The sequence below is a fragment of the Aotus nancymaae genome, unplaced genomic scaffold (genome assembly GCF_030222135.1).
Source record: "Aotus nancymaae isolate 86718 unplaced genomic scaffold, 86718_ANA_hifiasm-v0.15.2.pri h1tg000079l, whole genome shotgun sequence".
In the NCBI taxonomy this organism is placed as follows: Eukaryota; Metazoa; Chordata; class Mammalia; order Primates; family Aotidae; genus Aotus; species Aotus nancymaae.
In genome coordinates this window covers 26,865,993-26,892,065 of record NW_026988494.1, presented here as the reverse complement: position 1 = coordinate 26,892,065, position 26,073 = coordinate 26,865,993, and the positions used below count along the sequence as shown (strand labels likewise).

At 43.7% G+C, this 26,073-nt stretch overlaps 1 protein-coding gene across 3 annotated transcripts in view; it reads right to left on the bottom strand.

Annotated features, from left to right (window-relative positions):
* Window positions 1–13,206, bottom strand: part of EXTL3 (exostosin like glycosyltransferase 3) — a 50,829-nt gene extending 37,623 nt beyond the window's left edge. The window contains exon 1 of one of the 3 annotated variants that reach the window (XM_012435184.3): window positions 13,144–13,206. The gene's annotated coding sequence lies outside the window, so the exon portion shown is untranslated. Of the gene's footprint in view, window positions 1–668; window positions 3,118–11,796; window positions 11,897–13,143 lie in introns of those variants that run through there. The other 2 variants (XM_012435186.3, XM_012435183.3) reach the window with 2 other exon arrangements.
* Between the last annotated feature and the right edge of the window lie 12,867 nt (window positions 13,207–26,073).

Genomic DNA, 26,073 nt, shown 5'->3' with positions numbered 1-26,073 from the left:
CTAAGTGTAACTGTGGGAGAATCCAGGATGTATAATCCTTGACCTCATGGAACTTCCTTTAGCCTAAGAGATAAGATATAAACAAACAACAAGGGTACAGGCAGCATAAAATGAGTAGGACTTCACAGAGGCACAATCACTCTATAGCTTCTACCTCTGTCAAAGATGTTTAACTATTAAAAGTGTGATCATCTTCTCTCCTTCTTACCATGTTTATAATCATAATTTTTATTATTTTTCAGAATAAAAATTTCTTGAAACAATCTAACTTTTTTTAAGTTGATTAAATTTCATTGCAACATCTGATATTCAATTTTAATCTATCAATAAATTATAACAACAATTTCTAAGAAAAGGGGATATTACAATCAGCTAAAAGCAAAGAATGAGAGGAGGGAAATGATGGCGTGAGTCACTGCGTCCATTAGAAAGAACATCTGACAAGACATCAGACCTAAAGTTGATGACAATATTACTAAAAGGTTTAAGTATTTGAATAATCGAAACTTGGATAATTAACAGCTGCCCAAATATCCAAATTTACATTATCCTTGTGATTCAAATGTTTAAATTTCTTGTTGCTTTCAAAAGAATATTCTTCGCACTCATGACCAAATCATAATAAAGAAACAACAGAAAGGAAGAAAAAGAAAAGAAGGCGTAATCACAGCAATCAAGCTGACTCATTCCTTCTTCACCATGTGTTTTGGGATCCTTCCTCTGACTTGTGTAGCATTATACTTCAGCACACAATTTCTTGAAAGAGTGAACCTCCAGGGCTTGATCTCTTGATTAAAAACAAAACAAAACAGAATAGTGACACGCTATTAGAAAAATACTCAAGAAAGTGCTATTAAATAACTTATTTACTGTCCCCTCTGAAAAGACTTCTCTTAAGTATATAAAGTGACCGAAGAATTTACTGTCCAAACAGAGACTCTTTGAAGTGGAAAGGGGGGCTATTAATAAATACACCAGGACAAGAGGTATACACAGGGACTCTCGCAGGCAAACCATCCAGACAGACGTTACCTATTTACGTGCTCTAAGCGGGAATAAAACCAAACACTAAAGCATGGCAAAGTTCTTACTTGTTGGAAGTATATACTGAGATGTCGACAGATGAAATGATGTACTTGGGATTTGCTTCAAAATAAACAGGATGAGGGTGCGGGGAGCGTTTGAAGGTAGAAAGGAACTCAAGATCGGCCATGAGCTGACTGCCACTGCCACTGCCACTAAATAATGGGCACCCATGGGGGCTTATGACATTAGGCTCTCTGCTTTTGCCTAGGTTGAAATTTCCATACCAAAAATTCGAACAGACATTACATACAGAGTCTAAACAGAGGGTTTTAAAAAGTCATTTGGAGACTGACTATACTTAGTCTAATATTTCTAGTGCTATCAACTTACCTATAAGCAGAGCTGAGAGTAGAAACAAATGTTCTCACAAACACCAATAATTCAACAATGATTCCAAAGAATGCATACCCACTAAGTTCCCATCTCTTTTATGGGAGCCAGGCAAAAGCATCATCCATGTCCAATCACATGAGCATTCCTTCCTAAACAGCTAAATTATTTCAAGCACAAAAGAAAAAGAAAACTCTCAGAATCTCTTCTGTGATTCTCCGGAAAATGAAAATAAATATATCAGCCTCTAGAAATAAATGTCAAACAAAGCTAAGGAGCAACCTTCAGGAATTTTTTTATTCCAAATACAATGTATATGTCTAACTCATTCTCAGTCACCTGCCATGGCATTTCGCGCTTAACTTGCCAGCTGGCCTCCGTTCCTGCCCCACAACGCACTCCACACACAGCAACCAGGACAGCCTAGAAACGTGAGTCAGACCATGCCTCCCCTCTCCACTGACTGCCAGGCCCTCCAGACTCCTCTCAGTTCTATCGCTCTTCCTCTTGCTCTCTCAGCTTCAGCCGAACAGGCCTCCTCTCACCTCCTCGACCGTGCCAAGCTTCTCACTCTCAAAACTTCATACCTGTTTCGTCTGAAATGTTCTTCTCCAGGCTTCTGCCTGGCAGATTCTTTCTCATCCTTCAGGTCTCAACTTTTCCTGGCATTCCCAGGTAAAGTTGCCTTTCTCACGCCCTGACGCTCTCTAGCACCAACCCATTGATTTCCTTCCTAATATCTTTTAATTCCTTCCCTTCCCCACCAAAGCTTAATCCTCCAGGGGAGGAACTCTGTGTGCCTGGATCACTGCTGCATGGCCAGCACCCAGCCCAGTGTCCAGCACACTATACACACTCTATAAATATTTGTTAAATAAATCATTATCATGGATCACTTCCTCATCCTACAAACTCTCAATTCTCCCCTGCATTTCCACGAAGCTGTGTTTTTTTAGTGTCCCAACCACTTCCCTGACTCATCCTCCCTTTCTGCTTTGCTGGGACCTAGTCCTCTTACCTCATACTATAAGTGTTTCCCATGGCTCTCAAGGTAATCTGTTAATGAATCCACTAACAAATAATACATTGTATTGAATACAGGTAAGATACAGAGAGAGACTTCAGCGCCAGGAGGCAGCTGGATGGCCATATGGACCTGCAGCTAGACTACCTGGCTCAGGACGCAGCTCAGCCTTGAGAATTTGGGAATGTTATATATCTCTATGAGCTCATTTCCTCCTTTGTAAAGTGATGCTAAAAATCTCTACCTACCACCAGGGTTACTGCACAAATTAAATAAGTTACTATAGATGGAAGGAAAAAAAATGGAAACATGGCTAAAACAGTGCTAAGAGGAAAATTTATGCATGAATTCTTGCACTGAAGAAAAGTCTCGAATCAATACCCTATGTTCCTCCTTCAAGAACCCCCCCCCCAAAAAAACAAAACAAACCTAAAGAGCAGAAATCAATTAAATCAAAAACAAAAGCAGAAGAGAAAAAGCAAGAAAACAAAGGGGTTTGTCATCAGTTTGACAAACATGCAAGAACAACAAATAGAAAAGACACAAATTACCAATAGTAGGAATGAAACAGAGGCTACTACTACAGTTCCTGCAGGCTACATAACTCTACACACTTCAGTGAAATGGACCAACTCCTTGAAAAATACAAAATACCATAACTCATCCAACAGTTTTATAACTATCAAGTAAATTGACTTCATACTTTTAAAAATCCCAAAAAAGGGCCAGGCACGGTGGCTCATGCCTGTAATCCTAGCACTTTGGGAGGCCAAGGCGGGAGGATCACAAGGTCAGGATATCAAGACCATCCTGGCCAACATGATGAAACCTCATCTCTACTAAAAATATAAAAATTCACAGGGCGTGGCGGTGTGTGCCTTTAGTCCCAGCTACTTGGGAGGCTGAGGCAGGAGAATTGCTTAAACCCGGGAGTCAGAGGTTACAGTGAGCTGAGATCATACCACTGCACTCCAACCTGGTGACAGAGTGAGACTGTCTCAAAAAAAAAAAAAGAATCCCAAAAAAGAAATCTCCAGCCCCAAATGGTTTCACTGAAGAATTCTACTAAACATTTAAAGAAAAATAAACACCTATTCTACACTGTCTCTTCCAGAGGAGGGAACGCTTCCCAGTTCATTTTATAAACCTAGCATTACCATGACACTAAAGCCAAAGACAGTACCATAAAAAAAAAAAGAGAAAACTACAGCCAGGTGCAGTGGCTCACGTCTGTAATCCCAACACTCTGGGAGGCTAAGGGGAGAGGATGGCTTGAGACCAGCCCTAACAACCTAGTAAGACCCCATCTCTACCAAAAAAACAAAAATTTATATTAGCCAGGTATGATCCCAGCTACTGGAGAGGCTGAGGTGGGAGGATCACCTGCACCCAAGAAGTAGAAATTACAGTGAAGTATGATCACACCTGGCTGACAGAGAGAGACCCTGTCTAAAAAAACAAAAACAAAAACAAAACCTACAAAAAATCTCATGAATATAGACACAAAAATACTTAACACAGTATTAGGGCTAGACTTCAGAAATATAAAAAGAATCCCATTATATTGCATTTCAGCAGCGAAGTCTTAAGTATTTTAATATAATCTTATCCAGAAGCATAAAAATTCTCTCCACTTACACCTTCATTTCTCATATCAAAGTGTCCTGCCATTCTCACCCACGCTGTGCACCTCATATCAAGTCAGTCTGCATTTTACAGTCCTCACCCATGCCCTCTCCTGATTCTCTTTCTCTGACCCCTTTTCACCACTCCCTAAAGGTAGCTGTTCCCGCAGGCTTGTCCTAAATCTCTTCCGTCTTCACCTCCCCGAACTTGCCAATGAGCTTTGGTTAGCTGATACTGGATGACTCTCAAATTCACTTTTCCCTTCTTTGCCTCCCTCCTGATATCCCTTTTCCGGTGGTCAGAAACACAGACATCTACACCTCAAAGGTCCAATGGCAGCAAGCACGTGTCTTCTATGACTAGAAGGGGGTCATGACAGCGTCTTCTCCCGAGAGAAAAAAAATATAAAACAGTTGAATACAGAGATGTACCATTCAGATTGTGGCCAGCATCCTACCTTTTACTGTTTTTCCTAATCAGACATTTTTGCTGACAGAAGCAAAGTAGAAGTCTCCATCTGCTAGCTACTGACTGGAGGGCTGAAACAAGCTGTAGCCCTGGAAAGCTGTCACGTAAATCACTCTGTTCGAGAGTCTGAACAGTGGGCTGAGAAGTCAGGGCTCAGAGTTCCAAACCACAACTGTGCACGTGCTGGTGTTCCCCTTCACCTCCATGGACTAGGGCCCTCCTCTTCTCACATCCCTTATCACAACAGCAAACCGAGATAATCAGCAGGAACATTACTCACGGCCTTGCTTTCAAGAGTTTGTTGATATAACAACCATCCTACGGACGACTTTTTTCCTTATAAAACTAAAACACTGATACTGAAACTTCCCATCGCGGATCTGGGCTATGTCTCTATTTAGGTCTTCTTTCTCGTCTTTTAATAAAACTGTAATTTTTTTTACATGCAGAAAATTATCAGACTACAATGCAGCGCTAAAAGAAAGAAAAAACGTTAAATGACAACACTAAAACACTCACCCCGAGAAACAGGAGGTGCAGTGGGAAAAGGGAGCCGCTGGTCCATCTGGCTATTATGCCTTCCACGTGGAAGGAATGAAGAGAGGAGTGGGCGAGAAAGAGGCTAGACGCTTTCCAGATGTTCCCAATGAAACCTTCAATGGCCTCTAATAGCTTAAATAATTAGGGTAATAGCTAACAGGTATTGAATGCTTGCTGTATGCCAGCTAAACCTATTACCACATATTCCTCAACACACTCACTTAATCCTCACAACAATCCCGTGAAGCAGGTTTACTGTTAATTCCTGTTCTGTACATGAAGAAACCAAAGCACAGAGGCTGTCATTTGCCATAGGTCGTCCATATTAAGTGGGGAAATGAGAATCCAAACCAAAGCAAGCTGACTCTAAGGCTCTAACCTTTAATGCCTTAATTGCGTTCCAATGTCTGTATTAATTCAAGTAACAGTGCGAGCAGGCACACACACGCCTATCACGTATATTATTTTTACATTCTCCATAACACTGCGGCTCCACTGTAACCATGAATAATGATTATAATTGAAACACATAATATTCCTCCAAAACCCAAAACCAACACTATATTCAAAGTATTTACCTGCTAAAGAGAACAACATACTCAAAACAAAGTATGCTTGCCAGCGTGCCTATGACTCACCTGTATATCTGTGCTTATAATATTTTCTTTTTCATTTAGGTCAAAATGGGCTCATGTAGTGGCCGAGTTCCATGACAACCCAAGTGTGGGTTCTACAGAGCTGTCTGTATGCTGCTGCCACATTGCCACCATCACCAGGAGCTCTTCCAATTAGGTAAAGAGAGTTCTGCACAGGAAACCCTTTCAGTGAGGTCGTTGGAAGCAGTATTTCACAGGATTGTTTTGTTTTTAAGTACTAACAACCTAAAAGAGCATCATTTCCCGATTTCCTTACTAAGTACAGGCATGACAAACAGCCTGTCAAGGCATGATAGCACCTAGTTCATGAAATCAGGAAGTATATTAATAAGCACTAAAATGCATTTCCCACACTATCACTGATTTCTCTCTTCTGTTTAAAAAAAAAAAAAAAGCACCTCCCAGGGAAGCTAATTGTAGATAAAGAATAAGCTGTAAGAACTACATGTAGGCAGTTCTCAAGTTACAGGAGATCAAGGCCCTGTGTTTTTCACAATCCAACAACCACAGTGGTTTCTTACTGGATAACTTAACCTGGATGAAGAAAGTGCAACAGAATATCCTCAGCAATTAAAAAGCAAAATGAAGTGTGAAAAACTGGATGTGTCTTGACCTACTGACTCAAGAGTGAAAACTATGATGCAACCAGAGAACAAGCGTTTGAGCCGCCCTTATTACAGGGCTGCTACAAAGGGAAAACAAGTTATTCTTTGGGCTTACGAGCAGATTTCTAAATCCCAAGGTGTTCCACAAATGCCACTAGCAGACAAGTCACAAAATACAAAAGGAACTCATCAATAAGTGATGATCATTCCTTCCGCTGCTCAATATATAGATATTAACAAGGAAAATGAGGCCATTGATTATTCCAAGTTACCTGTTTACTTGGCAATAAACCTGAACCCAGAAGTCTCAACCATTGCCTGTATCTGTTTCCCTTCCCACCAGTTTGCTAATGTGCCACAAATCAAAATGGTATTGTCTTACCAGTCAGTTTAACTGGTGTAAAAATCATATTCACAACTCAAGAATTTTTCAAATAAACCCAGGCCCACGCTACATTAACTAAATCAGAATTCCTAGGTGTGGGGCAAAGACTCCAACAGTTTGACAGAGTTTCCAGGTGATTTGAATGCACAGCACACACTCCTAACTCCCAAACCATTAGTCTAAGGAAGAATTGATGGTAATGGAGATTCAGATTGATGGCAGCTGAATCAATGTAATTGCAGAAAGCTAAGGAAGACAAACAGCAATACCCCTTAACTCATACAGAAAGTCCACAAGTACAACGCACTGCACACCCTTGGAAGATGGGGAGGAGAGGGCTTTTTCAAAATTGGTACTGATTCATATTTACAATGTGCTAGACACAGGACTCTAGATAACACATTTCACACATATTATCTCACTTCATCAACCACATGGGAGTAGGTACTGTGATTTCCACTTTACCGATGAAGCACTGGTGGATCATTGAGGCCAGGAAACTTGTTCAAGGCAATACAGCAACCAAGTTACAAATCCAGGTCTGGATGACCTGCAGCCCTGTATACTGCTTCTTATGTATCTACCACTTGTTTACTTAGAAGCTTCCTTTTGTCTTAATTTATTTTACAATCAGTATATATTACTTTTGTAATTAAAATATTGCCTTCTTGCAATCTTTTTAAAGAACACCTCATTATATTTTTCAATAATGTGACATATCTATTTGGAAAAAAAATAAAGTCAGATTACTACATGGCAAACCAAATCCAAAAATACGTTCCAGACGGATTCCAGAGTTAATTATAATAAATGAACCATAACAAGAAAAGGAAAACACACATGTAATTTCATCTCAAGTACAGCCACTTTTCCAGGAATCCAAGCAAAAGTAAAATCCAGAAATGTTCAACAGATTTGACTACATAAGAATCCAAGGATTCTATGTGTTCAGAAGAAAAAAGCTTCAATTTGATTAAAAACCGGGGGCAGCCTGTGCAGCATGACAGAATTAAAAGAAGGCAATCAACAGTGGTCAAAGGATACAAACAAAAAGTTACACAAAAAAGGGTTCAAGTGATAAACAGGTTTCTATGTTTAACCTTTCTAGCAATCAAATAAATACACATCTCAAATAAGATGCTGTGATATTTTCCAACTATATATCATCAAAGAATTGTAAAATTTTAATATTCGGTGCTAAGCAGCATCCAGGGTAAACATTCCCACGCTTGGCTGCTGGGGCTGCAAACTGGCACACCTTTCTGGAGCACAATTTGGCAGTAATACAAACACTGAAACTGTGCCTATCCTCTTTTCCTGTAATTCTATCCCAGAAATTATTCTTTTAGAATCATGAGTGAGAAAAAAGATCTAATTTCCAGAATGTTCATACTAAAACATTAAAATAAAGTGATCAAAGTACAGTACAAGTCTGAACTATGCTGGCTGCCACAATGTGGCAGGTACTCTTGCATTAGTAGAAACCTAAACTGAAAAGTAATTTGCCATTTGTAAGAAAAAAACCCTTGAAAATTTTATCTTTGATTCAGTAATTTCACTTTCTAGGAATGTATTTTAGGTGAACAAGATTTGTATAAAAAGATGCAATCACCTCATTATTCTTTATCATCTATATAAAATATATAAATTAAATGTCCAAGCCTAGCAGCAAGGTTAAACAAAGCATGACTCACTGATATGACTATCATACCATTAGGAAGCTTTTCAATGGTTTTAAATAAAAAGAAAAAACAAGTTCGTCATCTAATGTTAAGCGGAAAAATACAGATTCAAAGCCATATATCCAGTATAACATAAAATATTTAAAGCAAAAACACCAACAGAGGCACTTCTAGATTGTGAAATTATAGGTGATTTTTGTATTCTTCTTTCTCACTTTCCCTCCTAAAATGAGATGCATCATTTTCATAAGGGCTGGGAAGAGATGTAGAAACAAAGTTTTTAAATACAGTCTTCAGATGGATTTTGCTAACTTATTCTCAGAACAGTCAATTTAGCATGCAAGTGCCTAGATTATAAACTCCGCCTCTCAAGAACACATGATTTTTATTTTATGCTGTGGAGGCATGCAACTGATATCGTTAGTGCCCCGGGTCTCCCTGAATGAGATGGAGAAAGTAAAGCAAGTTTGCTAAGCCATACATAAATCAGTTTTGTTATTTGTTTTTTAAGAGACAGAAACTTACTGTGATATTGCTCAAGCTGGTCTTGAACTCCTGGTCCTAAGGTGATCCTCTCGCCTCAGCCTCCCAAAGTGCTGGGATTATAGGTGTGAGCCACCGTGACCAGCTTTAAATCAGCTTATGACTTGGGCATCCTCCTTCACTCTTCATGGGTAAATTCGGCTTAAGACATTTTACCAGCCCATCATCAATACCATCTTTGTGATTCATCAGGTCCTCTAACTGCCCAATTCCTCGTTCTTGACTCATAAGCTCCTTGTCCTTTGTTAACTCATAAATTAAGGGGTTGGACCAGATGACCTCAAAGATCCTCTTAGACTCTAGGCCCTCACTGACTTATAACTGCCTTGCTCCCAGAGCACATACACGTTTTACTGTGGGGGAATTTTCACCACCCTATCTACTCAAGGCATCAAGGCCATTCCCAAGACCTCCTTCTCATTTCACCTCCAAGATTTCAAGCATAAGGCTTTCCTTTAAGGCCCCCCTTAATTTTCAACTGACTCCATTAACAATAATTTGGGATCCCATCAAGTATTTTCTCCATTCGAAGCCACTGTGCTTTTATATTTCACAGCTCAATTTCAGAAATAAAGGAAGCCAGCCAGCATGGTTGGCTCACGCCTGTAATCCCAGCACTTTAGGAGGCCAAGGAAGGTGGATCACCCGAGGTCAGGAGTTCGAGACCAGCCTGGCCATCATGGTGAAACCCTGCCTCTACTGAAAGTACAAAATTAGTCAGGTGTGGTGGCATGTACCTGTAATCTCGGCTACGCAGGAGGCTGAGGCAGGATAATTACTTAAACCTGGGAGGCAGAGGTTGCAGTGAGCTGAGATCGTGCCATTGCACTCTAGCCTGGGCAAAAAGAGCAAGATTCCATCTCAAAAAAAAAAAAAAAAGAAAGAAAAGAAAGAAAGCCATGCTGGAAACACTAAGTCAAAATTGCTGACATTTAAAGGCAAGTTGAAAAAGCAGCTTGAAAGGGAAAACAGTCAACAAGGCAAACATCCAGGACGTTAACCATTAATATTACTGACCAGTCCAAAAGGTATTGGACACAGCCAAATCAAGGAACATGCCAAAGGAAAGGCATGTGTGTGAGGGTGGCGCTCTAGGGCAGACACCGGCAAGTGGCAGCTCCCTGCTATTGTAGATAGTTTCACTGGAATACAGCCTCGCTCATTCAGTTACGGATTCCGTTTGTATGACTGTATATCAGAGGTTTTCTTTCTTTTTTTTTTTTTTTTTTTTGAGACTGAGTTTCCCTCTTGTTGCCCAGGATGGAGTGCAATGACGCGATCTTGGCTCACCACAACCTCCACCTCCCAGATTCAAGCGATTCTCCTGCCTCAGCCTCTAGAGTAGCTGGGATTACAGGTGTACTCCACCACGCCCAGCTAATTTTGTATTTTTAGTAGAGACAGGGTTTCTCCATGTTGGTAAGGCTGGTCTCGAACTCCTGACCTCAGGTGATCTGCCGGCCTCAGTCTCCCAAAGTGCTGGGATTACAGGCAAGGGCCTGGCCTATGGCAGGTTTTCTTATATATTATGCATATGATGCTTTCACCCTCCAGCACTCTACAGTTCATCTTCCTATGGCTCCACTTCCAGAATGTTAATGGGTCATGTGGGTGCATGTGAGCAGCATCCTACACTGGGCTTTATAGCCTAAGTGTGGAAGACGGTAGAATGTTAGTAATGAGTCTCCACACTCCTCCTCTATTTTCAAGATCACAGGTTTTTTAAATCCTGCTTCTCTTCTCCCTAGTAACATCACCCAAGAGGTCTGAATGATTGAAAATTTAAAAGGGCTGTGCATCTGGTTCAGGCAAGAAAAGACAAGATGAAGCTTACAGGTGAGCCCACCTGTGTCCCCCTCGAGCTCACAAACTCTCTCTGCCTAGACTACGCTATTTCCATGAAACTTCCAAAGGTGAAAAATCCTTTCTTCCCCCTTAGTCAGCTGCCATATCATTGAAAGTCTTTGAAAGACAAAGTTGCCGAAAATGAAGAGGAAACAAAAATAAAATAGAAATATTTTAACAGAAGTTTTCTGAGCTAAACTTAATAACCAACAGAATGGAGTGGGCAATTTTAGGATGTTATGAAAGGCCCTGGATTCATATTCCTTGCCTCGCTCTAGAGTAACTACATGCAAAGGCACTCAAACCTTTACCAAGAGTAGATCTGGTGGGACCTTCATTTTTTTCCTAACACCTGCGTCTCCAACAGGGAATCCCTGGCACCCTCCTCCAGAAGACCAGCAGTCTCAACTGGGACAGGCACCCCGCATCACTCCTGCGGCCCCTCATCACCCATAACCATCCACTCCACAGCTAGCCTAGGGCCCTGCAGAAAAGGACCCATCTCTCTCTAGTCTAAGACATTCTTCTGGCTTCAAATCACCCTCTGGACTTCTCTCTCTCCTAGTAATCCATTTCCCATGTTCAGCCTGGCCCCTGACTTATTTCTCTCCAAACTGTTCACTTAAAATCTTTTTATTCTGAGAATAAAACTCTGAGGCCTACAATCCCAACTACACACCAAATATTTAATAACAGGGTTTTCCCCCCTGCAGGAGGGATGCAGACACATGCCTGTCAATCATTTTTCAGGTAGGAATGCACCTCACATCTCTGGGTATTAAACACATGTTTCAGGAAGTCTGAAGAGCCACAATTTTGACTCTTCCAGAAAGTACTTAGGCTAGATTTTCTCACACTCATGAATTCTTATGATTCCTGGGGCTCCCCACAGGCAAAAGAATGGGAAATTCCCACAGGAGAAGGTATTTTTAACACACCAAATAACAGTTTAAGAAAACGGTTTTTCTTTAATCACAGAATATTTAAAAGTCCCTCTGCTAAATACCAAGTCGCTGAGAAGGCTTCGCTTCGCTCCAAACTCTGTGCCCCGCAGTTACTATCCCAGCACACAGGACACAGCGGTAGTCACCGTATCAGAATGCAGGACTCACGGCCGAACAAAATACCGAAAACTGCAGAGTAGGCATGGCTGCAACACACAAAGCCTTTAAAAACAAAAGAACACACGGGGAGCTCAGCCAGTAAAAATGAAGCTACCGAAACTGGAGAAAGAATAGGACAAAGTAACAAGAAATGCTAAAGACGCCTCTTAAGTAAATCACATACGGGGAAAAAATGGAGATGTGGTGTTCTGCGCTTTCTCCCCCACCGAAAGAGTAGAATCAAGAGGACTTCATGAAGCCTTCAGAGTTTTTTTAAAAGGAAGGAAAACAATCCAGGTTGCGGGGAAGGGCGGGGGGCGGGGGGTGGGTGGGTTGTGAGGCGAAGGTAGCGGGGGAGGGGCAAAATCCACAAAATTTAAGTCTTCTGAGAGTCACACAGATTTTATTAATAAGAGTAGCCGAACCTCTCGCTCAACGTGGAGAAGAGAAAGCAGCACCCATCGGCAGCCGGGCAGCCCTGCCTCGCCTCCAAGGGGCTCGGGATCGGTGCTGTCCCGGTAGCCGGGCTCGGAGCTCGGCCGCGCACACACGCCCCGCGCAGCCCTGTCCGGTCCCGCCCGTGCAGCGCGAGGCCGGCTCCACGGGGAGCTGGGCCTGGGCGTCAGGGTCCTGCAGCACCTGGACCCTCGGACAGGAAGCGGCTCCCCAGACTGTGCCTCCTGAAAGGAGGCGAGCCCGGCAAAAGGAGCCAGGGGGAGGGCAGCAGGCGACTGCGTTTGGGAACAGGGGTCAGATGTGGGAGGGTGTGCACGGGAAGGGGTAGGGGAGTCCGGCACTGCGCCTCCCCGGACAGAGGATGCTCGGGGCCAGCAGCCGGACAAACGCCGCGGCCACAGAGGGTGGAGGGCTTCAGGGAGCAGAGGCGGCTCAACAGCTGCAGCCGAGCGTCCAGGAAAAGAGGTGAAGGCGCGTCCTGAGCAGCTCAAACTGGGGCGAGAGGGGGCGTGTGGGGGCGGGGAAGGGGTGCCCCAGTCCGGGGACCCGTTAGCCCTCCCCGCTCCCGGCCGAGAGCCTGGAGGCCTCTCCCCAGGCCCCCGAGCCGCCGGGCAGGCCTACTCCGCTCGGAGGCTGCACACCTCCCGCAGCCGGGCAGCAGCCTCCCCTGGGCACGGCGGACCCGGTCCCTCCCGCCGCGTCCCTAGCACTCGGGGCCAGCCCAGGTACCCTCCCACGAGCCCTTGCAGACGCAGCCCCCGCTCCTCGGACTCACGCGCCGCCAGCAGCCCTACCGGCTTCCACCTCAGGGACCTGCCGCCGCCGCCGCCGCCGCCTCTGCCTGCGCGAAAGTCGGCGTCCCAGAAGCCGCTCTGGCTGCCGGCCGCCCGCCTTCCAGGCCGCGCCGGATCCGCCGCTCCCCCTGCCGGCCGGCAGCCATTTCCGACAGGCGACTGCGGAACTTGCCGAAGGGCGCCGCGCCGGAAATGGCCGAAGCCGGCGTTCGCGCGCAGGGGCGCGGACGCGGGCGTGCACTAGCTACTTTCCCGACCTCGTCGGAAGACCGCCGAGGCCTCCCTTTACGCCGCGGGGACAGCCGAGTCGCGGGTGCGGGGCCGGGCGCCAGGAATTGTGGGAGGCGCGGGGTACGCGCGGACCGCCCTCGGAGCCCCAGGACCCGCGTCCTGCAAAGGCCGCCAGGCCCGGTCGAGAAGACCCGGCCGCGGAGGGCGGGGAGGATGCTCCCTGCGGCGCTGGAACCGGGTCTGGCCTCGGAGCCACCGCCGATTCCGCAGGGACGCAGGCGTCGGGAAAGTCAAGTCACAAACCCCTGAGTCTAAAACTCCATCCCCAGAGAAAAGGCCTCCAAGGACGGCCCTGCGCGCGGCAACGGCCTACAGTTTTTGAAGCCCTTTGACTATTTCCCAACGAAGACACGGCCGGGCGGCTTGGATGCTTAGAAAAATCCTGGGGCTTTGCAAAAACAACAGCTTAATCCCGTCGTGTGGGATGATCACCAGAGCAAGACAGGAAAGGCCACCGTGTCAGTGCTGAAGAGCCAGGCCCTGTGAGCATCGACATGCACGTTTTCCACAGTCCCAAGGAACACGTGACTGTTTCCACACTTGCGAAATCAGGACGAGACCTCTTGGACCGTGGAACACGGGATGGGGGTGGGAGCAGGCACCCTATCTGGTCACCAGCTTAACTTCGAAACCAGTTTTTAAAACCTGTAACTGCAGTATGAGCTACGATCCAATTTGCCTCAACGTATTTTTTTTAATGATTTTAATCCCCAGAGCACTGGGCTTCTCCAGGGTTTCCTCGCCAGGGAACCCCCAACACACAGGGCCTGGAGAAGCCGGGGAGAGCACGGCCAGGCTGGCTTCTGGCCCTGAGCTTGGGTGGTCGGCTGCCTTTAGAAGAACTGCACCCCAGAGACAGGCTCGCAGCTGCCGAGCTTATCCACTCGCCCTTCCTGGAGCCCAGGCCCAGTGCTCTAGTGAGGAGGCTGAGAAAACGCTGAAGACTGATGCCCACGGGGGTCAGCTTGGGCTAAGGATAACGTTTGCAAAACAAAACTTGAAAAACCCATAGCAACCTGTTTTCTAGAGCACCCTCTTCATCTCTCCACTCCTAAACCAGTCCCTGCGCGGATCCCCCTTTTCCTTTCCTCTTTCTCTTGCTTTCCCCTCTCCTATTCACTCTTTTCCTCTCCTTTCCTCTTGATTACTACAAACAAACGCTTTCCAAGTCCTGCCGCCGTCAGATGTATACATGCAACTCCTTATTGTTAGCAATTTGTTGAGGAAAGTCAAGAGAGAGGGAGGCAAAGTTTCAAACTCAGAAGCATTGCAGGAAATGAAAATGGAGTGAGTGTTGCCCAGGTATCATTGTTTTTTTGTTTTTTTGTTTTAACAGTTCCTCTACTCGGTTCTTCCTCCAAAGGTACGCGATAGCAGCAGGCAGGGGCTTGGCAGTGTGGGAGAAGACACCACAAAAGACAGGGAAGAACTGCCAGGTCCTGGTTCATCTCCACTCTGGCGAGAGAGGACGTGCAGGTACCTGCTACCCGTTGGACACAGTCTTCTTTTACGTTGGAGTAACTTAACACGTTGCTGCCCTTAACCTTGACTTATTTGCTTAAGATGATGAAACTAGCTGGGATCACGCCTGTCACCCAGCACTTTGAGAGGCCGAGGCAGGTGGATCACGAGGTCAGGAGTTTGAGACCAGCCTGGCCAACATGGCGAAATGCCGTGTCTACCAAAAATACAGAAATTAGCTGGGCATAGTGGCGCACACCTATAATCCTAGCTACTCGAGAGGCTGAGGCAGAATTGCTTGAACCTGGGAGGCCGAGGTTCTCAGTGAGCTGAGATCGTGCCACTGCACTCCAGCCTGGTGACAGAGCAAGACTATCTCTGCGGGGGGGGGGGGGGGGGGGGCGGAATATGAAGCTTTAGAAAGAACCGGGATAGTAACCTGCTCCTGAGCCCCCTCCGCCTTTGATCTTGTGAGCCTGCACTCTCCTGCTCCTCTCTCAGTCTCCTCTAGCTCCTGTTTCTTCTCCTACCTTGTGTTCTCTGCCAGTGATACGACTAGGGCTTCTTTCTTCTTCCGCCTCACACTCTCTTCTTGCTAATTTCAGCCACTTTCCCTGCATCATCTTCACCTGCAAGCTGATCCTTCTCAGCAGAGCTCGGGGCCCTGCTGCCCAGAAGCACTCTGGACAGCCTCACATCATCATCATCCTATTTTTGTTTTTTTTGGAGACAGGGTCTCGCTCTGTTGCCCGCCCTGGAGTGCAGTAGCGTAGCAGCATTGTCACTGTTCACTCCAGCCCTGACGTCCCTGGGCTCAGGTGAAACTCTTGCCTCCCTCTGGAGTAGCTGGAACCATAGATGCCCACCACTGTGCCTCATTTTTGTGGGGTTTGTTTTTTGTTTGTTTTTGAGATGGAGTTTCACTCTTGTTGCCCAGGCTGGAGTGCAGCTGCATGATCTCGACTCAATGCAAACTCCACCTCCTGGGTTAAAGTGATTCTCCTGCCTCAGCCTCTGGAGTAGCTGGGATTACAGGCAGGCACTAATACCTGTCTAATTTTTGTATTTTTACTAGAGATGGGGTTTCACCATGTTAGCCAGGCTGGTCTCTTCTGACCTCAAGTGATCTGTCTGCCTCGGCCTCCCAAAGTGCTGGATCACAGGCATGACCCACCATGCCCAGCCTAATTTTTTTTTTTGTAAATACAGGATTTCACCATGTTGACCAGGCTGGTCCCAAACTCCTGAGCTCAAGCAGTCTGCCTGCCTTGGCATCCCAAGGTGATAGGATAACAGGCATGGCCACCACGCAGGGCCATCATCGCCCTATTAATACATACTTTATGAATACTTAATTGCCAGGCAATAAGCTAAACTCTTTATATGCACTGTCTCATTTTAATCCTTACAGGGAGGTATCAGCTAACAGACAGGGAACTGAGACTTCACGAAGCTAAATAAGTAAGGTGCCCAACACCACAGAGCATGGAGCAAAGAACATATGGGACTCCAAGTCTTCCTAACTTGTGAGCTCATATTCTGACCAGAACAATCTGGCTCTCTCAACAGGGCCTCAAACTTAATATAGCCCAAACTGAACTCATCTTTATCCCTTCCCACTTTGCACTCCTCAGATGTCCTTGTTTAATAAATAACGTTACCTTTATCTTTCCTAACCCAGAAAATCAAAACTTGGCATCATCTTCGACTTCTCTCTTTCCCCTCACATTCAATCAGTTTCCAAGACTTAAAGACTTTACTTGTAGGATCGCTACCATCCAGCCTCTACAATTTCACACCTACATCCCATTCTCATTCCCAAATCCCCACAAGTCCTCTCCTGGCCCATCCCTTAACACTGAAATTCCTGGCTTGGAAAATATGGTCACATTCACAGCAGCTGTCCTCAAGAAGGAAGCCAAGGCAACAGTATTCACGATGAAGTGAGTCTTCACTGATCTCTCCATATTTTGACATTTTACAGCACTTATTGTCTCTACTTTGCATTTTGGAACTGATTCCAAAATAGTTTTGCATTGTTGTTTAGCAGTCATGTATGTAGACTTTTTTTTTATTTCTTTTTGGAGACAGAGTCTGGCTCTGTCATCCAGGCTGGAGTGTAGTGGCGCCAAGTAGCTGGGAATACAGGCACGTGCTACCACACCTGGCTAATTTATTTTTAGTAGAGATGGGGTTTCACCATGTTGCCCAGGCTGGTCTCGAACTCCTGAGCTCAGGCATTCTGCCCGCCTCAGCCTCCCAAAGTTCTGGGATTACAGGCGTCAGCCACCATGCCCAGCCTGCCATGTATATAGATCTTTATTCACATCCAGAAATTAGGAAAAGCAGGATGCATTGAGCCTTTGGTACCCATCAGCAGGAGCCTGTGGGTATTCTGTCTGGAACACAGTCACAAGGACCGAGCATCAGCAGCATCCAGGCTCCTTTCGGCTCCAAATTTTAAACTTCTATAAGACAGATATCATTGGCCCAGCTTGGGTCACGTGTCCACGCCTTTAATCAATCAGTTTTGGCCAAGCAGCAGGTCAGCCTGGTCCAAACATGGCAGCTGGAGGCCTCACCTGTAAATAGAGCTTGTTCCCAAAAAAGAGGGAGACACACACCATTCATTTGTTAATTCAATCAGTCAATCAGCAAATAGTTGAGCATCTATAGAGATAATATGCAAGGTTCTACTATGTACACAAAATGTGTAAAACATGGTCCTGCCCTCACACCATGAAAGTCACCACATAAAAAGAAACCACCAGATAAAAAGCATAACAGTATTCATAAGTACTCATGAGTGATCATCAATTCAGTTATACATGATGGAAGATAATTCGTTATACCTAGTATAAACCACTGGCGGTAAAAGTAGTCAGCAGCAATGTGTACATGATCAACAGAAGCTCACAGCAACACCATTTACACAAAAAGAGAAAAGTACCCAGGTGTCTATCAGAGGTAGACCAGATAAACAAAATACAAAATATAATACTGTGCAATGGCTCACACCTATAAACCCAGCACTTTGGGAGGCCAAGGTGGGCAGATCACTTGAGGTCAGGAATTTGAGATCAGCCTGACCAACATGGTAAAACCTTGTCTCTACTAAAAATACAAAAATTAGCCAGGCATGGTGACATGTGTAATCCCAGCTACTCAGGAGGCTGAGGCAAGAGAATCGCTTGAACCTGGGAGGCCGAGGTTACAGTGAGCTGAGATTGTGTCACTGTACTCCAGCCTGGAAGACAGAGCAAGACTCCATCTCAAAAAAAAAAAAAAAAAAAAAAAAAAAAAAGCGTATATATATATTTAGTGTATGCATGCACAGAATACAGCAATAAGAATGAATGCTCTGCAAATATACACAATATTGCTGAATCTCCCAAACAATGTTAAGAGCATCCAGATACACAAAAATGTGTATGGCATATGATTCCATTGATAGAAAGCTTAAAAACAGAAAACTAATCGACCCTTATGGAGTCTTCAGTGAGGGGAACAAAAGGGGCCATCTGGGCAGTGATAATGCTGTTTCTTAAGCTGTGTGCTGGATTCACAGGTGTGTTCAGTTTGTCACATTCATCAAGATTACACTTCCCATACATCCTCTTTTCTATATGTATGTCATCCTTCAATAAAAAGTTTTTTAAAAATAACTGGGCTTGTTTAGTGGCTCACACCTGTAATCCCAGCACTTTGGGAGGCCGATGTGGGAGGATCACTTGGGTCCAGGAGTTTGACCACTTGGGCAACACAGGAAAACCTTGCCTCTACAAAAAAATTTTAAAAGCCTGGCATGGCGGCACCCTTAAGTGGCTGAGGTAGGAGGATTAGTTGAGCCAGGAGGTCGATGCTGCAGTAAGCCATGATTGCACCACTGCACTCCAGCCTGGGCGACAAAGTGAGACCATGTCTTAAAAAAATAAATAATATGCACTCAAAGTAAGACACCTTTAATCTCCCTTGAACATCAGTGTCATGATTATCCTAGAGTTGCCAATTATTGCCACATTCCCCGCCACCACCACCATTATGCCCCCTTCTTAGAGACATAAGACACAAGGGCCTTTGGAAGGAACCACTATATTTACAGCATGATCTCCTCCCCTCTGGTCCCAGCTGACTGGACTTCTCCTTACCTGGAAATGTGGGAACAGGTCACTGTAACTGAGTCACATGACAGAGAGAGTGCTTGATCTAATGATTTACACAGATTTGAGGGAAAGAATTTCTGGGCATGTGCACAGTTGGTAAGCCTAGAAAGCTGGTCTGTGAAAACAGAAACACACCCACCAGAGATGGAGGAAGAAGCCTCAGAGGCTGTTGACATTGACCTCTGGTACCCACATGTCCCAGCTGACACAGAGTGTCCATGCGATTGCTTATGTAGCCTTATTATTTTTAAAAAATCCTCATAATCCTAGCACTTTGGAAGGCTGAAACGGTTGGATCACAAGGGCAGGAGTTCAAGACCAGCCTGGCCAAGATGGGGAAACCCTGTCTCTACTAAATATGCAAAAATTCCCAGCTACTCACGAAGCTGAGGCAGAGAATCACTTGAACCCGGGAGGCAGAAGTTGCAATGAGCCAAGATCACGCCACTGCACTCCAGCCTGGGCAACAAGAGCGAAACTCCGTCTAAAAAAAAAAAAAAAAAAATTCCTCATTTACTTAAGCAAACATGAATACATTTCTGTCCCTGGCCCCAAACATGGCCCTGACTAAAGGTACCACGTTCTTCCCTGGAAGTAACTAAGTAGTTATTTTATTTTTGTTTGTTTGTTTGGAGACAGAGCCTCGCTCTGTCGCCCAGGCTGAAGTGCAGTGGCGCGATCTCGGCTCACTGTCGGCAACCTCTGCCTCCTAGGTTCAAGCAATTCTCCTGCTTCAGCCTCCCAAGTAGCTGGGATTACAGACATGTGCCATGACGGCCAGCTAATTTTTTGCATTTTTAGTAGAGACGGGGTTTTGCCATGTTGCCTAGTCTGGTCTCAAACTCCAGAGCTCAGGCACTCTGCCTGCTTTGGCCTCCCAAAGTGCTGGGATTACAGGCGCGAACCACCGGCCCGGCCCCTAAGTAGTTATTTGAGAGCCACACTCAGCACTTTGCATGTGTCAGCCCATGTGCTCCTTTAACGACCCTAAACAATAGGAACTGTTATTATTCCTTCGTCACAGATGAGAAAACTGAAGTCCAGGGAGGTTAACTAATTTGCCTAAATCATCAACCTAGTAAGTGGTGGTGCCAGGTTTTAGACCCCAACAGTCTAACTCCAGGGCCTGAAACTTTACCAACTCTGCTCTACTGTGGTGCAGGAGAAATGCTGACCATGGTGATATGAACTGCCTGCTGCATTAGTAGATTCAACGAAGGCTTTGATTTGTTAAATCAGTTCAAATGTAGAAATGATACAAAAGATCGGCTATCTAGAGAAGCTGGTGCGCACATTTCTTTCACAAGGGAATTATCGTTTGAGGTGTACAAGCTAGAGACATGTAAACTGCATAGAGTGTGACAAATATACCAAACAAGTCTGTGTTCTCTTACCAAGAAACTATTTTACAGATTTCAGCAGATGCTCTCTTGGGGGCCCCCACTGATTGCTTATTTTTCCCCAAGTGTTTAATATCCAGGAGAAGGGGGTCTAAGTCCCAGGGAAGGAGAAACTGGTGATAACCATTACTTCAAGTCTCAGGGAGGGAGGTGCCTGGGTCATCTTCCAGGCTAATGGCCAGCCCCACAATCCACTCAGCAAGCCTTCTAGATCACTCTCAAACAAGCCATTGGTGACCACCAGCAATCTTCAAAGGGAATTATCAGTGAGGTTAAGTCAGATAAGAACTTAGTCTATCTATAAGGCTTTGATTTTAAAGAAAGTGCTGACACCCACTATTCAAGATCTTTCCTATACATAAATGACTGAGCAATTTTGTGGCTTATAATTAGAACAATGCATGACAATTTCTAGATTGAGGTTCCAAGGTTACTCCTCTCTTTGGTCTATCAGCACCAAAAAGACAAAAGGTCATCTTCTAAGGCTCCAGGGATAGCACTCATTACCCTGCTAAATGGCTCACTTTAGAAGTCCTGGCTTTGATGTTACCTTTTAAAAGTGGCTGCTTTTTGTCTGGCCAAAGGTGGGGCCATCTGGGTGGCCTACAGATAATTTGAAGCAAGAACACTGAGTTAACATCAGTTTTAAGACAAAACACATTTTATTGCTAAAAGAGTATTTGTTAACTCATTACCTCATGTCATAGTATTCTCTGCCTGGTCATGTGGCTGCAAAAAAAATGAACATTCAAGTTTCACATCAGAAAGCTTAGCCTGATTCAAAAATGTTATCTGCAGCTGGATGCTGTGGCTCATGCCTTAATCCCAGCACTTTTGGGTGGCTCAAATGGGTGGATCACCTGAGGTCAGGAGTTTGAGATCAGACTGGCCAACATGGCAAAACTCCGACTCTTCTGAAAATACAAAAATCAGGTAGGTGTGGTGGCAGGCACCTGTAATCCCAGCTACTTGGGAGGCTGAGGAGGAGAATTGCTTGAACTTGGGAGGCGGAGACTGCAGTGAGCTGAGATCGAGACATTGCACTCCATCCTGGGCGACAGAGTGAGATTCCATCTCAAAAAAAAAAAAAAGCTGTTATCTGTGTAACACACCTAACCTGTAATGACCAATTAAGATTCAAATTAGCTAGCACCAACAGCGGGTATCAAAATGCCATCAAAAATTTCTAAGCTTGCACCTACAAATGTTCCCTAAGGCAAGCATAAACGCATCTAACATTTACCCTAAATTATGCCAGTGAGTAGCAAAAATGTGCTCAGTTAGACGCAACATGTCACAACATGGTCTGACTGTTGGAAGAACTTATTGCAGTGAGAGCTATACCCACAGGAAAGAAGTAAAATTAGGCAGAGTGTTGATGGCTGAGTTCCAGTGTCACATTTATATACAGCTCAGTGACTCTAGAATTGTCCTTACACCAAAAGAAAAGTTATTCACGTCTTCAAAAAATCAACTGCTCACTACTTTCATTTAAATATGCCTTGTGTGAACAAGGCATTCCAACTGAAAACTGGCAAAAATTCATAGAGGTTCTCAAAGAACATCAATTAGCTTCTTAGTCAACCGATTTGGCTGTAAAATCAAAACCAAAAGTGCAATTTCCAAAACTATGCTAAATACTTTTAGATATATATAACTTGTTAATAACATTTGGACTTTATGTATGGAATGAAACAGTAGTTTTCACCAAAGGGATTTTCAAAATAAAAATGTATAGTTTTTAAACCAATTTATGAAGATCTGCAACAAGATTTAATTGAAGAGAAAGTTTTCCCTTATTTTCTTAAATATTACTCAAAATTAATTATCAACCTAAATGGTGACAGCATGATTCTAGTAGGGTCCAAGTCAACCCCAGAACAAAACAATAATTGATCCCTTCCCCAACCCAAGCCTTCAGCCTTGCAAACACTAGGCCATAGATTAAAAAATGGAACCAAATGAAAATGTGACCACATTTCTACAAATCCATCAATTTGGAGGGCAAAACACTAACAATCCAAAGTCTATCTCTAATGGATAGAATATCAGATATTTCACCCTCATGTCAAAAGAAACATGTATAATTACATCATCTAGGTTACTAAGAAAAGCATCTTTAAAGTGAAGAGGTGATTATTTAGAAAAGGATACTTGACATAAATGAAGCAAATAATCAAAAAACATGTTAAATATCTGTGAAATGTATTAAGTATGAAAGCTGTTTAAAAGCTAATGTCAGGGGGTGGGAAGCTAGGGGAGGGTTAGCATTAGGAGAAATTACCTAATGTAGGTGACGGGGGGGATGGATGCAGCAAACCACCATGGCACATGTATACCTATACAAACCTGCACGTTCTGCACATACACCACAGAACTTAAAGTATAATAAAAATAAATAATAAAATAAAAGCTCATGCTGAGATTTGTATTACTTTTATGTACATTTAACCAGGCTGCAGTAATGCTCTATTTATCTTTATTCATTAATTAGCTTAAATAATAAACATCTAAATATTAGTAGGAACACAAGTAGCAAAAAAAATCACAAAAACTGATACATTAAATATCTGCCAACTCTTTGGCTGCCATCTAGCTCATGAGCACAATTTTATAAAATTGCTGTCTCTAGTGTCAACCATTTCAAGTCCTTCTTTTTCACTTACTTTGAACTATTATGTTTCCACACGATTCTCATAGTCATCTCGAAAGTTACTGGAGCACCCTATGGTCTAGCTCAGTGGTTCCTGAGTAACAATTTGTGAACCAAAATAGGATGAAGTTTTCATCAGTCCACAGTTAAATGTGAAAAGCTCTGACAAGTTTGTGAGTTTTTAACAAAGTTGAATGATTCCATTGAAAGGATTAGCCTTTATTCTGAGATTATATCCTTCTCCCTTTTTTATGTTAAAATGTGTTTTTATGAAATGATCATGGTGGTGGTCAACAGCAGCTTTTTCTTTTTCTTTCTCACTTAACAAAACACTGAAATATACAAATTTTGGTATCCCCTCCCCAGTTATTTTTTATTTTACTAGTTTATTAAATCTAAAAATCTGTTAACTATAATACCAGTCTAGCCTGTCTAACAACACACATATATATTAAGACATACACTTCCCACCATCTCACCCCCCAACACAAAATGTTTTTGGAGACTCCCATGTCATCCGGCCTCTGAAAGGGCCCCCAATGATCCCTGCCCCTGGTATTCACACTGGTGTGAAGTCTCCACCCACACCATAACCAGGGTCCATCTGTGCGGCCAATGGAGCACAGCAAAAGTGATGGTATGTCACTCCCAGGATTAAGAGACGTGAGGCATTTCAGCTTCCATCTTGGCTGCTTTCTCCTTCTCAGATCACACTAGGAGAAACTCACTGCCATGTTGTGACAACAGCATGGAGAGGCCCAGGTGAGGGACTGAGGCTTCCTGCCAACAGCCACATGCATAATATTGAGAACAGATCCTCCAGCACCAGTCAAGCCTACAGATGACTGCAGTCTCATGAAAGACCCTGCACCAAAACCACCCAGCTTGATGAAATAATCTGAACAGCAAACCCCCATGACACAAGTTTACCTATAACAAACCTGCACGTGTACCCCTGAACTTAAAACAAAAACAATTTTTGCTCCAAGCAATAGAAAGAAAAAAAACAAGAAAGAAAGAAGAAGAAACAAACAAACAAAACCACCAACAACAACAAACACCCAGCTAAGCCACTTCGGAATTCCTAACCTACAGAAACTGTGAAATAATAAATATTTGTATTTTCAAAATTAGCTGGGTGTGGTGGTGGGTGCCTATAATCCCAGCTACTTGGGAGGCTGAGGCATGAGAATCACTTGAACCCAGGAGGCAGAGGTTGCAGTGAGCTGAGATCATGCCACTGCACTCCAGCCTGGCTAACAGAGCGAGACTCTGTCTAAAAAAGAAAGAAAGAAAGAAAGAGAGAGAGAAAGGTCGGTCTAGAATATCTTTTAAAATTAAAATTAAATAAATAAATATTTGTACTTTCAACTACCAAGTTTGAGATAATTTGTTATGGAGCAATAGCTAATAAATATAACCCTTTAATCCTATTTCAGCTGCAAAACGAACATCCCTGTAGCCCCCCAGGAAGGCAATGTGGTACAATGCAGAAACTGTATTTATGGCTGAGTTGGAAGGGAGATCGGATCAGCAAAGCCTGTGATCTCCTTTACCCTGGCTTTAGTTTACATACTCTGACTTTTTTCTTCTCTGTTGCTTTTTCTACTTTTCTTCTATTGACCAGAGTACTCAGTAAACTGAATAATCCACCTCTAGCAAGGGAACCAATCCTACAACTTTTTGTGCTTAAAGGAATTACCTTATGTAAGTATGGTATTTTATGAAATTTTAGAAAACTGGTGAATTTCTATTGACAGAATCCCTAACCCCAGCTGTCCAAATCTTTGCTAGACTCATCCCATCCTCAAAACAGGAGCATGTCTTATATTTCACTAAGAAAATAGAAAACAACATATATGAACTCTTTGAAATGCCTTCCTTCTACCTTTAAGCCTATCTATAAATATTGAGGTGAAAAACTATTATTTTAGTAGATACTAGAGTTTTTCTTAGGGATGGAAAATGTCTTATTTAGGAAACTACTTTGAAATGACATTTTAAGTATGGAAGAAGAGAGGATGGCTTAGAATAAAACTCTGAAGCAAAGAGACAGCTAGTCGGATCTACATTTTTTAAAATCCAAAAACATGGGGACTGGAGGAGAGGAAATGGGGGCGGATAAGAAGAGATGGGGCTCAAATAACTGTGGGAGGCTGGAGCTGGGGGGAGAGTCCCCAGTGATAGGGGAGCTGGAGAACGTTTAAAATAGAGATTTCTATTGTCAGAATTTTAAGTTATTTGTGTTCCTAAGGATATATAATCCCCTAAGCCTTCTATAATATCTGTCACATGCACAAATGCCTTATGTGAGTGGTTTAGGGGAGAAATAAGAAAAAAGATTGCGAGAGGCTGAGTTCCACAACTCGGTCAGCAAAGAACCAAGAAATGAGAACAGCCACAGAGTTCAGTTACAAGTAAGATAAAGAATTTAGTGGAAGCAGACATTCAAAGCCAACGAAACCATAAGAAGAGAAGCTTCCAGGAATTCACAGAAATCTTGGACTGAGTTTCCCAATGGATGCGGAATGGGGACTTAAGCCAATGTTACTTAAATCTCAGAAAAGAATGTTGCCTGAAGCTGACAGCTGAGTACATATTCACTGATTCTTCTTCCATCATCTATTCTGGTCCTTGACAAAGAGATGTCCCTAACTCCTTTCTGAAACTTAGGTGCTCCATTTTTGAATGTGATCTAATATCCTTCCTTTAAATCTTGCTTGATCAGTTATTCTCTTTGCTATATACATGGTCAATATCCTCCTCACTATAGGGTTTTACTCCCAATCTGCTTATAAACAGGCTCAGGCTCAGGCGCAGGGGGAAAATAAGAGAATAACTCAGCTCAAGCTACCATCATCTTACAACACGGGCATTCAACCCAGACAGATTTAGATGTGAATCCGCGTTCCACTATGTATTCATGGTAGAACACCTTAGGCATATTACATAACCTCTCTAT